Source organism: Gorilla gorilla, chromosome 1 (assembly GCF_029281585.2).
Source record: "Gorilla gorilla gorilla isolate KB3781 chromosome 1, NHGRI_mGorGor1-v2.1_pri, whole genome shotgun sequence".
NCBI classification, from domain to species: domain Eukaryota; kingdom Metazoa; phylum Chordata; class Mammalia; order Primates; family Hominidae; genus Gorilla; species Gorilla gorilla.
Genome location: NC_073224.2, coordinates 20,898,089 through 20,910,176, shown reverse-complemented (window position 1 = coordinate 20,910,176; position 12,088 = coordinate 20,898,089).

Here is a 12,088-nt window from a genome sequence, read left to right as displayed (position 1 = left end):
ATTCTAGTAAACAGGGTTAAAATAATAGAAGAGCTTTTGACTAATACACCAGGGGAAAAGAGATACTGAAGTGAAAACGGGTCCACAAATAAATCAGGCTGGGCATGAAATTAATGATGGGTCTGAAATGGCCGAGATATTGAACTCATTCTTCAAACCTGTCTTCCGCAATAGAAATGAAAAGAAAAATACAGACAATGAGGAAGCGATAGAAACCTTCTGAAAATAACTCCTGGCACAAGCAGAAGCACGACCCCTCGGAACATCTAAGTGCCACCCTGAACAGGTGTAGACATGCCCCTTGGGGGATATGAGGAATTGATTAGGATCTACTGTACATTTAGAATAGTGTCTGAAAATGGCATCATGGAGCTATTATTGTTATTTTAAATAAATAAAGTTAGAGATGATTCTGAAAGAAGATGCCCAGTATTTTTGGTGGAAACATTAAAAGGAGAGAAAAGGAGGGAGTCAAAAGAAATAGTGATCCCACTTGTTCAGTTTGATATCAATTACTGGGGAAGATCAGGACACATGCAGTGAGGGTCCCGTTGATGCTGAAAAGGCTAAACAATCATTGTATTTATTTGAATCAACTTTTTAAAAGTGGCTTCATCTCCCCTTCCCCTGCCAAAAAGACCAAACTAGTGAAGACAAATGCTGGTAACTAGATCTGTTTGCATTTCAAGTGTATCTCTATCTGAACAATTCACAGAACAGTGTGATCAGAAGGATCCCGTAACAGTTTCTGCACCCATGCCATTAAAGGTATACCCACCATTGACAGCCACTGCCGAGGATCTGGACCTGTTCCAAGTCAGGGATTTGCATAGCTTCTGTTTCCTGCCTCCTTTTGGTTCCTGCTTTTCTCCTCCTTACGGAAGCGCATGTGTTGTTCTGCTTTATCCAACCATTCCCTCCCTCACCTTTCCCTTCCTCAGGTCTCCCCTTCATATCCCTGCCCAGCACTCTGGGATGAGCCTTTCTCCCATCTTACCCTCTTAGGGCCAAGCTTGCTATGGAATACAAACTGAATTATGCTAAATAGTGAATGGGGTAATGTGCCAGTGTTAGCAAGGCTCTGACGTGATAAAGTCTTAATCTAGAGAAATAATTCATGGTGGTAGTTCAGAGTCTATGGCAAGGTAACGGAGATGGTTTAGGAACTGTGAGCCTGTTGATAAGCTCTTAAGTCATATTAGAGACAGTTGCTTATGAGTTGGGTTGATCCTACCCAGATGATAGCATTACTTAGGGCTCGACCCAGGGCAAGGGTTGTGGCATTCTAGCCAAGGGCCACATGTACATATATTAGGAACACAAAGAAGTCTGACTCAATATCTCTATTAAATCCTACTGTATATTGCAATGATCTCATTACTGATCTCACAAGGGGAGGAGGTGGCAGTGAGATAATCTCATTTGTATAAATCCCTACATATTATCACTAAAAATTACTGGGTGAGGTAATACATTTATTTGGTTATACATTATGGAATTAATTTTGCAAAAACATAATTGGGTGTGCATGTAAGACTATATACACACTGGAGGTTATTTACTGATGAAAATTATTATATGTAATAGATGTACTCTTGAAAGGTTGTTGATAAATATAAATGTGGCCAAGCATAGTGGCTCACGCCTGTAATCCCAGCACTTTGGGAGGCTGAGGCAGGAGGATCTCTTGAGGTTCAGGAGTTACACCAGACCAGCTTGGGCAACATAGCAAGACCTTGTCTCTACAAAAAATGTGAAAAAATCAGCCAGGTGTGGTGGCACATGTCTGTAGTTCCAGCTACTCGGGAGGTTGAGGTGGTAGGATTGCTTGAGCCCAGGAGTTTGAGGCTGCAGTGAGCTATGATTGCACCAATATACTTCAGCCTGAGTAACAGAGTGAGACCCTGTCTCTAAAAGTAAAAAAAAAAAAAAAAAAAAAAAGATAAATGTTAATAAATAAATAAATAAATATACACGGATACCATTTTTAAATGCACAAAGGGATACTGCTATTTAAAGAAAGCCTGTAATGACACCTATTGAAAAATGAGAGCTCTTTATGAAATGATTAATCATCTCTAAATTTTGAATCTTTAGTCTATCTGTTATCATTGATAAAGTTTACTTGATCATGCAAATTGTGTACTTTATACGCATGAGTAACATGTAATATTACTCATGCATATGTAATAGCCACATATACTAAGGCATTTTTTATTCCTGTTGCAACCTGGAGCCGTGAACAACCCAAGTCCTACTGAGGCCAGTGTACTTAGCCCATCAACCTTCCATAGGCAGGATGCTCCCCATGGGCCCGTGTCATGCCAACATAGCTATATTGCTCCCCATGGTAGCACCTTCCAAAGAAACAGCACCTTCTGGAAACTGAATCTTTCTGTTACATTTCCTTCTCTACAAATTGTGTTTCTTATTTTGCTTCTGATATTGTCTGGGACCAGGAAGACTTGAGCAGACCTGTTTCAGGTGGAAATGTTGCTGGTTCAGCTTGGTTGAAAAAAGGGAGGACTGTAACCTCCGACTGCAATTTCCTGCCCAGCTTCCTGAGCAGCAGCTTTCAGACTCTTTTAGCCTGGTTATTTATTATCTGGGCTGACTGTATCTGTAGGTCATTGATCGTTACTATATTCTGATGCTGTCTTTATGAGCAAGTCCAAGAACTTCTAGTCTTAAAAATGTGAGAAAATTACATCTGTAATTTCTGGACCGGCTATAACTACTATATAAGAAAGTGTTTTAGGAACGCTTTTAACATAGAATTCAGATGTTTAATTTAGAGAAAATACTATGTGACAATCACGAAGTCAGCAGAGGAAAAGAGAGAAATCGCTGGTTCCATTCTTAGATGGTTCCTTTTTTGTCTCTCTTTTGACTTAATGCTAATATCCTGGCAACACTCTTCAGCTTTTCTCTGGACCTAGTCTCTGGGCCCTTGAGAGATATTTTCTTCCTACTAAGTTAAATTACTTCCCCTGCATGTTATTTCTTGTGGGCTTCTATGAAAAACCACCCTCAACGATGTTGGCCATTGTCGCGAATGTCTTCTGACTCTTTCTCATCTACTTACATATGCCCTCCATGTTGGTCATCACGACTTCTAAAACCCTAAATCTTAACAGTGGCCAATGGTATGAAACCAAGGAAGCTTTTGTATAATATACCCTGACCACAATTCAGAAAATATATTCACAATTTTTTTTTTTTTTTTTTTTCTGAGACGGAGTCTCACTCTGTCACCCAGGCTGGAGTGCACTGGCATGATCTCGGCTCACTGCAACCTCCGCCTCCAGGGTTCAAGTGATTCTCCTGCCTCAGCCTCCCAACTAGCTGGGACTACAGGTGCCCGCCACCATGCCAGGCTAATTTTTTTATTTTTGGTAGAGACGGGGTTTCACCCCATTGGCCAGGCTGGTCTCGAACTGCTGACCTTGTGATCCGCCAGCTTCGGCCTCCCAAAGTGCTGGGATTACAGGCGTGAACCACTGTGCCCAGCCTATTCACAATATTTATAAGCAAAGAAGCTCGACGTTGCACCAAAAATGGGAGTGTCAGAGACACACTCAAGCAGAGACATGTAGCTCCCTGGACTCACATGCATGTACTATGATGTCAGCTTGCTCTACACCGCTGTCTGCAGTGACACCAGATGACACTTACCAATGGCCCCCTTCAGCTGACTCTCTTAAACCAACACTGGAAACATGCCTGGGGTTACATGCTCCTCAGAGCAGAAAGAAAAATTTTCACCTTCTCATTTGCACATCTACGAAGATTCCCCAAGGGCTTCTAATATAATGTTCCGAGTAAGAGGGTAGAAAAGCTAATTGGATTTCTGTTCATAAATTGTTGAGCTGGTGCATTTATTTGTATGATAAAGTAAAATGTTAATGATATTCAACATGTATGGCATGTAATGAATTTATAAATCATCTCATTTATATTTCATAAGCATTGAATTTTGATCCTTTCTTCCCAACTGTCTCTCCTTGATCTAAAAGATCTATAATGTAATCATGGAGGAGAATCCTAGTATTGCCACTGTAGTTTCCCTTTTTAGATACATGTATTGATTATATTCTAATGCATATTGCCTTCTTTATATGAGCAATTCTCATTAAGTAGGAGTATTTGGTCATAAGAGTGGCACTCAGATGTTTACACAGCATCTCCTGCTGGTTCAGCTAGGTTCCTGTACCAAAGAGACAATTCAGGATATGGATTATGATAGGGATTCAGAAAGAACGCTGAACTAAGAGGTAAGAGTCTACGTATGAATTGTGGCTCTACCAATAATTACATCTGTAGCTCTGAACTAAGTCATCTCAGTTTCCCCATCTGCTAAATGAGGGGCAGGAATTTATAGTCTCTAAGATCTCTTAAAGCTCTAACATTCTCTGTTCCTATGACATAGAAGTTCTGATAGTAGGGTAAATGAAGAAAGTAGTGGAAAAAATGTCATCGACTTCCTTTTAGGGGAGAAGGAAGAACTGAGTAAGAGAGCCATCTGGCCAAAGTGGGAACATCTTGGGGACAAGCTAAATCAACAAGATTCACAAATCGGGGGGAAAATACAATTCTTACCAAGGGGAGCGAAGGTTTTGATGAGAGAGTCAACAGTAAGCAACAAACCAAAACTGGCAGTACAAGAGCAAATGGGCTATTGGTCAGTAGCTGAGAGACTCATAGTAGATGGCGTCAAGCTTGAGAAATGATGCCTGAAGTATGGATCACAGCAGAGATTGCGGATGATGGGTGTATCCTGCGGCTCCCCCTTTAAGCAGCTCCAGGTTGGTTATCTGGGCATGGACATCACTTCTCAACAGAATTGCAGGTGCTGTACAGTAATATCTCATTTTTTGAAATCTAAAATGACAGTGCCAACCAGGGCTTTCAGGGAATGTTTTCAGGCAGAATTTCAGCATGGGTAGCTGACTGCATCAGTTTCCTTGTATCACTTGGTCCTTGGTGATGAAAGCCATATATTTAGCAATTAGTCTTTTGAGGGAAAAATGAATTTTTCAATAAATGATGCTAAGATTTGGGAGAGAAAGCCTAAGCATTTGGGGAAAAATTAGATTCCCTACTTTATATCACATACCAATATAAATTCCAAGAGAATTAAATGTTTCTGTGAAAAAAATAGCGAACTGAATGAAAATCTTATTCCTAGAGGCAAAGTTTAATATCTTTAATATACAAAACCTGCCTATAAATAGATTAATAAAATAAGAATTCCATAGTGGAAAAAGGAATACAAAACAGAAACAAGTAACTCATAAATGAAGACATAAAACTGACCAGTAAATGGATGAAAACATGTTGAAGCTCATAAAGAAATCAAAGAAAATGCAAATGGAAACATTTGAAATACCACTTTAACGCATCAAAGATTTTATTTTAAATGGTACTTGGTGTTGGTGAAGATTTGAGGGAAGAATGAATCCACTCTGCATGCACTGCTCTTTGGGACTCAGGGCTGCTGGGTCCCTCAATGGGCTTTCAGCTACTGCATTTCACAGGTTTGCTTTAAGAAAGATATGGCCGGGCAACTGAGTTTTGGCCAAAGGGATGTGAGTAGAAGTGAAGCCCACCACTCTAGGCCTGCCCATACATGCCAGGCATGGGACCCTCTGCGCCTCCTTCTCTGTTGGTTGATCAGAGGCAGAGGACCCAGAAGAGGACCGCAAGGCCCTACGAAGCCATGATAGAAAAAGTTTGAATAGAACAAGCCCCCCTCACCACTCTATTACCATTTTGTTCTTCATGAACAAGAAATGAAATTCTTTTGTGTTAAACCACTGAAAGTGGAGGTTTATCTGTTATGTCAGCTGCGAGCATTGCCGTAAGACGTTTTCAAAAATTGATGGCTTAAAGTGAGGTGCTGCCGTAAAAAACACTTAAATATGTGACAGTGGCTTAGTGGTTGGGTGACAGGTGTGTGGGGAAATAGATCGAGCAGGCTGGATGGCTAGAAAGCCCTGTTAAGTCATGGCAAATAAGTGGCAAACCTGTTACCTTGAGTGTCTTAGAAGGGAGACCCCCCCAAGGCCTCCTAAGCCCATAGCTCCAGGAAAAGTGGTGGTAGGAGCTAAAGTGATCAAGTAAATCTACAGATGCCTTTAATAAGGTAATACAAATGTCATGCAAAAGACCACCAGGATGGCTTCATAGTAGAAAGAGGAGCTTTATCGGCCATATCAGTTTGCAAGCTGGGAAGACAGAATCTCTGGTACGAACTGGAGGTGCTCTCTCTTTTAGGAGGGGAGGGGCAGGTTGGTTTTTATGCCTCACAGGGTCTGTATTACACAATACCGTCATACATATTCAGCAGGTTTGGGGGAAAAGCTATATATATTTATGAGCGGAGCCAAGCTCATGCATAATAGGTAAACATAAATGTAATATACATCCCATGTTCACTTTGGGGCAGGGTTTTAGCATTAAAATGAAGTGGAATTTGGCTCCTTTACATCAAGAGTTGAACTGCAGGACACAAAGACTGTGCAGCCTCTATAAGCTGCTGAAACAGGCATGAAGTCTGCAGGTGCTTATCAGAAAAGAGTGTTTGTAAGGCCAGTCCTCTGCCAAGAGTTGTAGTGGCCTGGGTTGTAAAGCTGGGTTAGGAGGGATCTGATAACTCCTGTTGTTAGGGAATGTATCGAGAGTGTGGTTTTCCTTGTAGTCATAGAAATTTAGAAATACGCCATACCAGCCGGGCCCTGAACCCTCGACCTGCAGGTAACTTTTGTTTTCTAAACCATGGCATCCATCTTAGTTGACAAGGTGGTATCCACTGTGGTCTCTCAGATCACACAAGAGAGATGACCTCTGACAACAACTGACTGTTTTTTCTTCTTAGAGGAGATAGAAAAAATGAGAAAGTCCACAAATAAAAGACCTCGAAGGTGGAAAAATTGAGGACTTCAGGACCCCAAATAACAATTGTTAAGACTGGAAAGGTCTAGTCAACCTTCTCAGTTAAACAAAGTGATCTGGCTCGTGTCAAAGGCCTTTTTTTTTTTTTTTTTTAAGTTGCTCATAGACAGTCACCATCAACTTGCAAGAGGGAAGCTGTGGTGAGGATGCACAGGGAAAAGGCAGGCATGAGGGTCCTGCCTCGGGGAGCCCCTCCGTGAGGCTGCCGCGTGTGGGAACAGCTGGAAGAAGACCATCAGAAGCTATTAAATATTCAAGGGAACTATTCTGCCATGGAAACAAGAAGACCATAGAGGCCTTTCATTTGTTGAGATTGAAACAATACTTGTGTCTCCAAATTTGTGTGAGCAGCAAGTAGATTATAAGAGTTAGGGAGTTCCTGGCCGGGCAGTGGCTCACGCCTGTAATCCCAGCACTTTGGGAGGCTGAGGCAGGCAGATCACAGGTCAGGAGACAGAGACCATCCTGGCCAACATGGTGAAACCCCGTCTCTACTAAAAATATACAAAAATTAGCTGGGTGTGGTTGGTGCGCACCTGTAATTCCAGCTATTTGGGAGGCTGAGGCAGGAGAATCACTTGAATCCGGGAGGCTGAGGTTGCAGTGAGCCGAGATCTCACCACTGCACTCCAGCCTGGGTGACAGAGCAAGACTCCATCTCAAAAAAAAAAAAAAAAAAAAAGTTGGGGAGTTCCCTGTATTAATCATGTTTGTTTTTTGTTTGTTTGTTTGTTTTTGTTTTTGTGGATTTTTTTTTTGAGACAAAGCCTCACTCTTGTCCCCTAGGCTGGAATGCAATGGCACGATCACTGCAACCTCCACCTCCCGGGTTCAAGTGATTCTCCTGCGTCAGCCTCTGAAGTAGCTGGGATTACAGGCACCTGCGACCACACCCAGCTAATTTTTGTATTTTTAGTAGAGACGGGGTTTCGCCATGTTGGCCAGGCTGGTCTTGAACTCCTGACCTCGGGTGATCCACCCACCTTGGCCTCCCAAAGTGCTGGTATTACAGGCGTGAGCCACCATGCCTGGCCTTAATAATGTTTTATTATTTTCTGTATTTTGATGCTTTAACAACTTTGGGCTTTGCTGACTCTGGAGGGACCGCCCCTCCCAGGTTAACCAATTCAGAGGGAGAGAGAGAGAGAGAGACTGAGTGTACCTTTCATATGCAAAGCAATCAATCCAGAGTTCATACTCCCAACCACTTCCCCTACAGGGTTCTCACACTCTAGGGCACTATCCTCGTGCCCTGGCCAGATGCCAGACAAGTAAGGCCGGCCCTTATGCACCAGAGTCCACTGAAATTATTCAAACTAGCCAATCCTAAGCCTGCTTACCTTACCTTGCCAGTTTCTTCCTGCGGAAATCAAAATAAAAGCTCTTCCCCACAGTTTCCCACCTCCCTCTGTCTCCTGACTGACCCTGTTGTTTCCATATATCTCCATCCCCCACCCTGCATGGTACCCCCCCGCCGCCTCTCAGGAACTGAAGTAACACACTGTTTTTTCAATGGTAACCATTTTGTGATATGTTGACCTTGCTATACTTTATTTTTTAAAACATTAATGCACTCTATTTTAAAACAACCCCAGGTAACACAAACTCATCATTACCTATTTCAGATGTTGCCATGAAGAAAAATAGACACAGGAATTCCTTCCATTGAACAGAATCTGCTCTAATCAAGGAATTTTTCTTGCTCCCAGGTTAGGAAGACCGTCTGGCACAATTTCAAAATCGCTATGAACAAGTAGCTGCCTGGTTTCCCATTCTTCCCTCTTCTGAATGGGAATGTTATTGTTATTTTACGTCTGACCCAAAATTGTATATTGGGAAGGGTGGAGGCAGATAACCTGTGTTTTAAATTCGTAGGCTGTTGGATGATGAGAAGCAGCATAGGGGCCTGACAGAGAGGAGTGCTGATTATCCAGAGATCATGAACTTCCGTGATTGGGTGGGGGTCTTTTTGTCGTTGCCCATGGGGAGGTTAAATTTTTTCGATGTGGAAAAGGAAAGTGAATAACAGTGATCAGAAGAGTGGACCATGGCCTAGGCTACTAAGTTCTTTCCAAGATCTTACGGGTTCACAGCTCATCTGTATGTCCCAGTCTCTACTGGCAATAGGCATGACCACATGCTGGAGTTCAGGCAGGGGGATGAGGTTGAAAAGACGCATACAACTTTTAGCCCTAACCTGGCCTCCTCACTCTCTTCCTCCTAAGTGGCAACTATTAATACATGCAAAGAAGGATTCTGGATGGGCCCTGGAGATGAAGAACTGCAGGTGAAAGAAGCCTGGGTCCCTGAATGACTACCTGGAACAGAGCCCTCTCTACTGCCAATTAAACCTTATGTGAGTGAAAATATTATTTTTTTTCAATGTATATACATTTTTTAATCTTTTAAATGTTTTTATTTCAATAGCTTTAGGGGTGCATGTGTTTTTTGGTTACATGGATGAATTATATAGTTGTAAAGTTTGGGATTTTAGTATACCTGTGACCCAAGTAGTGCACATTGTACCCCAACAGGTAGTTTTTCATGCCTCTCTCCTCTCCCACCCTCCCCACTCTGAGTCTCCAATGTCCATTAGACCACTCTGTCTGCCTTTGTGTACCCATAGCTTAGCTCCTACTTATAAGTGAGAACATGTGGTATTTGCTTTTCCATTCCTGAGTTACTTTACCTAGAATAATGTCCTCCAATTCCATTCAAGTTGCTGCAAAAGACATTATTTTGTTCTTTTTCATGGCTGAGTAGTATTTTATGGTATATATATATATATATATATATATATATATATATATATATACACACGTATATATATTCACACACAGACACACACACACATCTTTTTAATCCACTAATCAGTTGATAGGCACATAGGTTGGTTCCATATCTTTGCAATTATGAATTGTGCTGCAATAAACACATGGGTGCAAGAGTCTTTTTGAATAATAATTTTTTTCCTTGGGGTAAATACCCACTAGTGGGATTGCTAGATAGAATGGTAGATCTACTTTTAGGCAAAAACATTATTTCCCATTAGTGTTGTGACACATGACATTCCTGATGAGGAGAATCTGGAAATACACTAGTTTTATTAGTCTACTCAGGCTGCCAGAACAAAATACCACAGACTAGGGGGCTTCAACAATAGAGATTTATTTTCTCACAGTTTGGAGGCTGTGAAGTCTGAGATCAGGATGCCAGCATGCTTGGGTTCTAGTGAGGGCACCCTCCTGGCTTGCAGATGGCAACCTTTTTCCTGCATCCTCACTTATTGAAGAGAGAACTCTGGTGTCTGTTCCTCTTCGTATAAGGGCACAAGCCCTGTTGGAGTAGGACCTCACCCTTCTGACCTCACTTAAACTTTACCACTTCCTCACAGGCCGTATCTCTAAATTCAGTCACATTCTAGAAAGGGCTTCAACATAGGAATTTGGGAGAAACACATCCAGTTCATGACACCACAAGCCTTACCACTGATACATTATTTGATTCACTGAGCAGTGGTTGAGAACACAAGCTCCAAAGCTCATCCTACCACATATTAGCTGTGTGACCTTGACCAAGTTACTCAATCTACTTTGTGCCTGTTTCCTCACTTACACAATAGGTATTCTAATAGCACATATTTCAAAAAGTTATCATGAAGATTAAGTAAATTAATATTTGTAAAGCTTTTGGAACAGGGCTAGACTTCAAGGTACTATATTAAGCATTAGCTTTTATTTGAATTAGCAGTTCCACTTCTAGTATTATCTTAAAGTAATAATTATAGAGTTATTTACTTACTCAACAAACGTTGAGGGAGCTCTGACAGACATTCCGCTAGTCACTAAGTAAACAGTAGTGAAAGAGTGGTGTGACCAAAGATTTGTAAATAAGAATCTCATGGCCATATTGTTTGAGACAAGAAAAAACTGGAAACAACTTGGATGTCCCCAAATAAGAAATTAGTTAAATAAATTATGCTGTATCTATACAGCAGAATAAAATGTTGACACTAAAGGGATAAAACAGGAAAAGCTTCTAAATGCATAACTACATGGAGAGAGAGTCCCAGTATAAATGTCTGCCTCAGGGCCATTTATTTGCTGTTCTTCCTGCCTAGAAAAGCTGACACATAGTAACTGCTCAATAAATAATTGTTGAATGAATGAACTAACTGAAAAAGATAAGTTGTAAAGTAATATGTACTATATAATTCTATTTCCCAAATACACAGAGAGAAGAGAGACTTCAAAGTTTATACCAAAATATTATAATGACTACGATTGGTCAATAAGATTGTGGATGATTTCTACTTTATCTTTTTTGCTTATCTAGATTTTCTACATTGCATGTAACAACCATGTTTATTTTTATTAAAAGGGCAATTTATTTTTAAAAAGGCAGTTTATTTTGAAATGGGAGTTTATGTACAAAGAATTAAATATAGTTCACTAAGTAAAAATATTAATACAGGCCCCAGAATTTAGATATAACAATGTGACATTTATCAAATGCTGACCATGTGCCAGCCACTGTTTTAAGTGCTTTGTGTACATTATTTACATAACCACAATCTTATATGGTAGTTCCAACAAATATGCAGTAGAATCTGACAGCAGCCACCTTGGGATAACTTGTTCTCCCCAGAACTATGCCAATTTGATCTTAGTTCATGGTCCAACAATTTTTTGACTTTTAAAAATTGTGGCAATATGTACATAACATAAAATCTACCATTTCAATGATTTTTTAAGTATACAGTTCATTGGCATTAAGTACATTCACTTTGTGGGGCAAACATCACTGCCGTCCATCTCCAAAACTTTTATATCATTCCAAACAGAAACTCCATACTCATTAAACAATAACTCCTCCTTCCCTTAAACTTCCTGCCCCCACACAGCCCCTGGAAACCACTATTCCACTTTCTATCTTTATGAATTTGCCTATTCTTGGTACTTCAAATAAGTGGGATCATACAATACTTGTTCTTTTACATCTGGCTTATTCACTTAGCATAACATCTTTCAGGTTCATCCATGTGCCAGAATCTCCCTCCTTTTTAAGGCTGAATGATGTGGCTTAGCTGTGTCCCCACCCAAATCTCATCTTGAATTGTGGTTCCCATAATCCC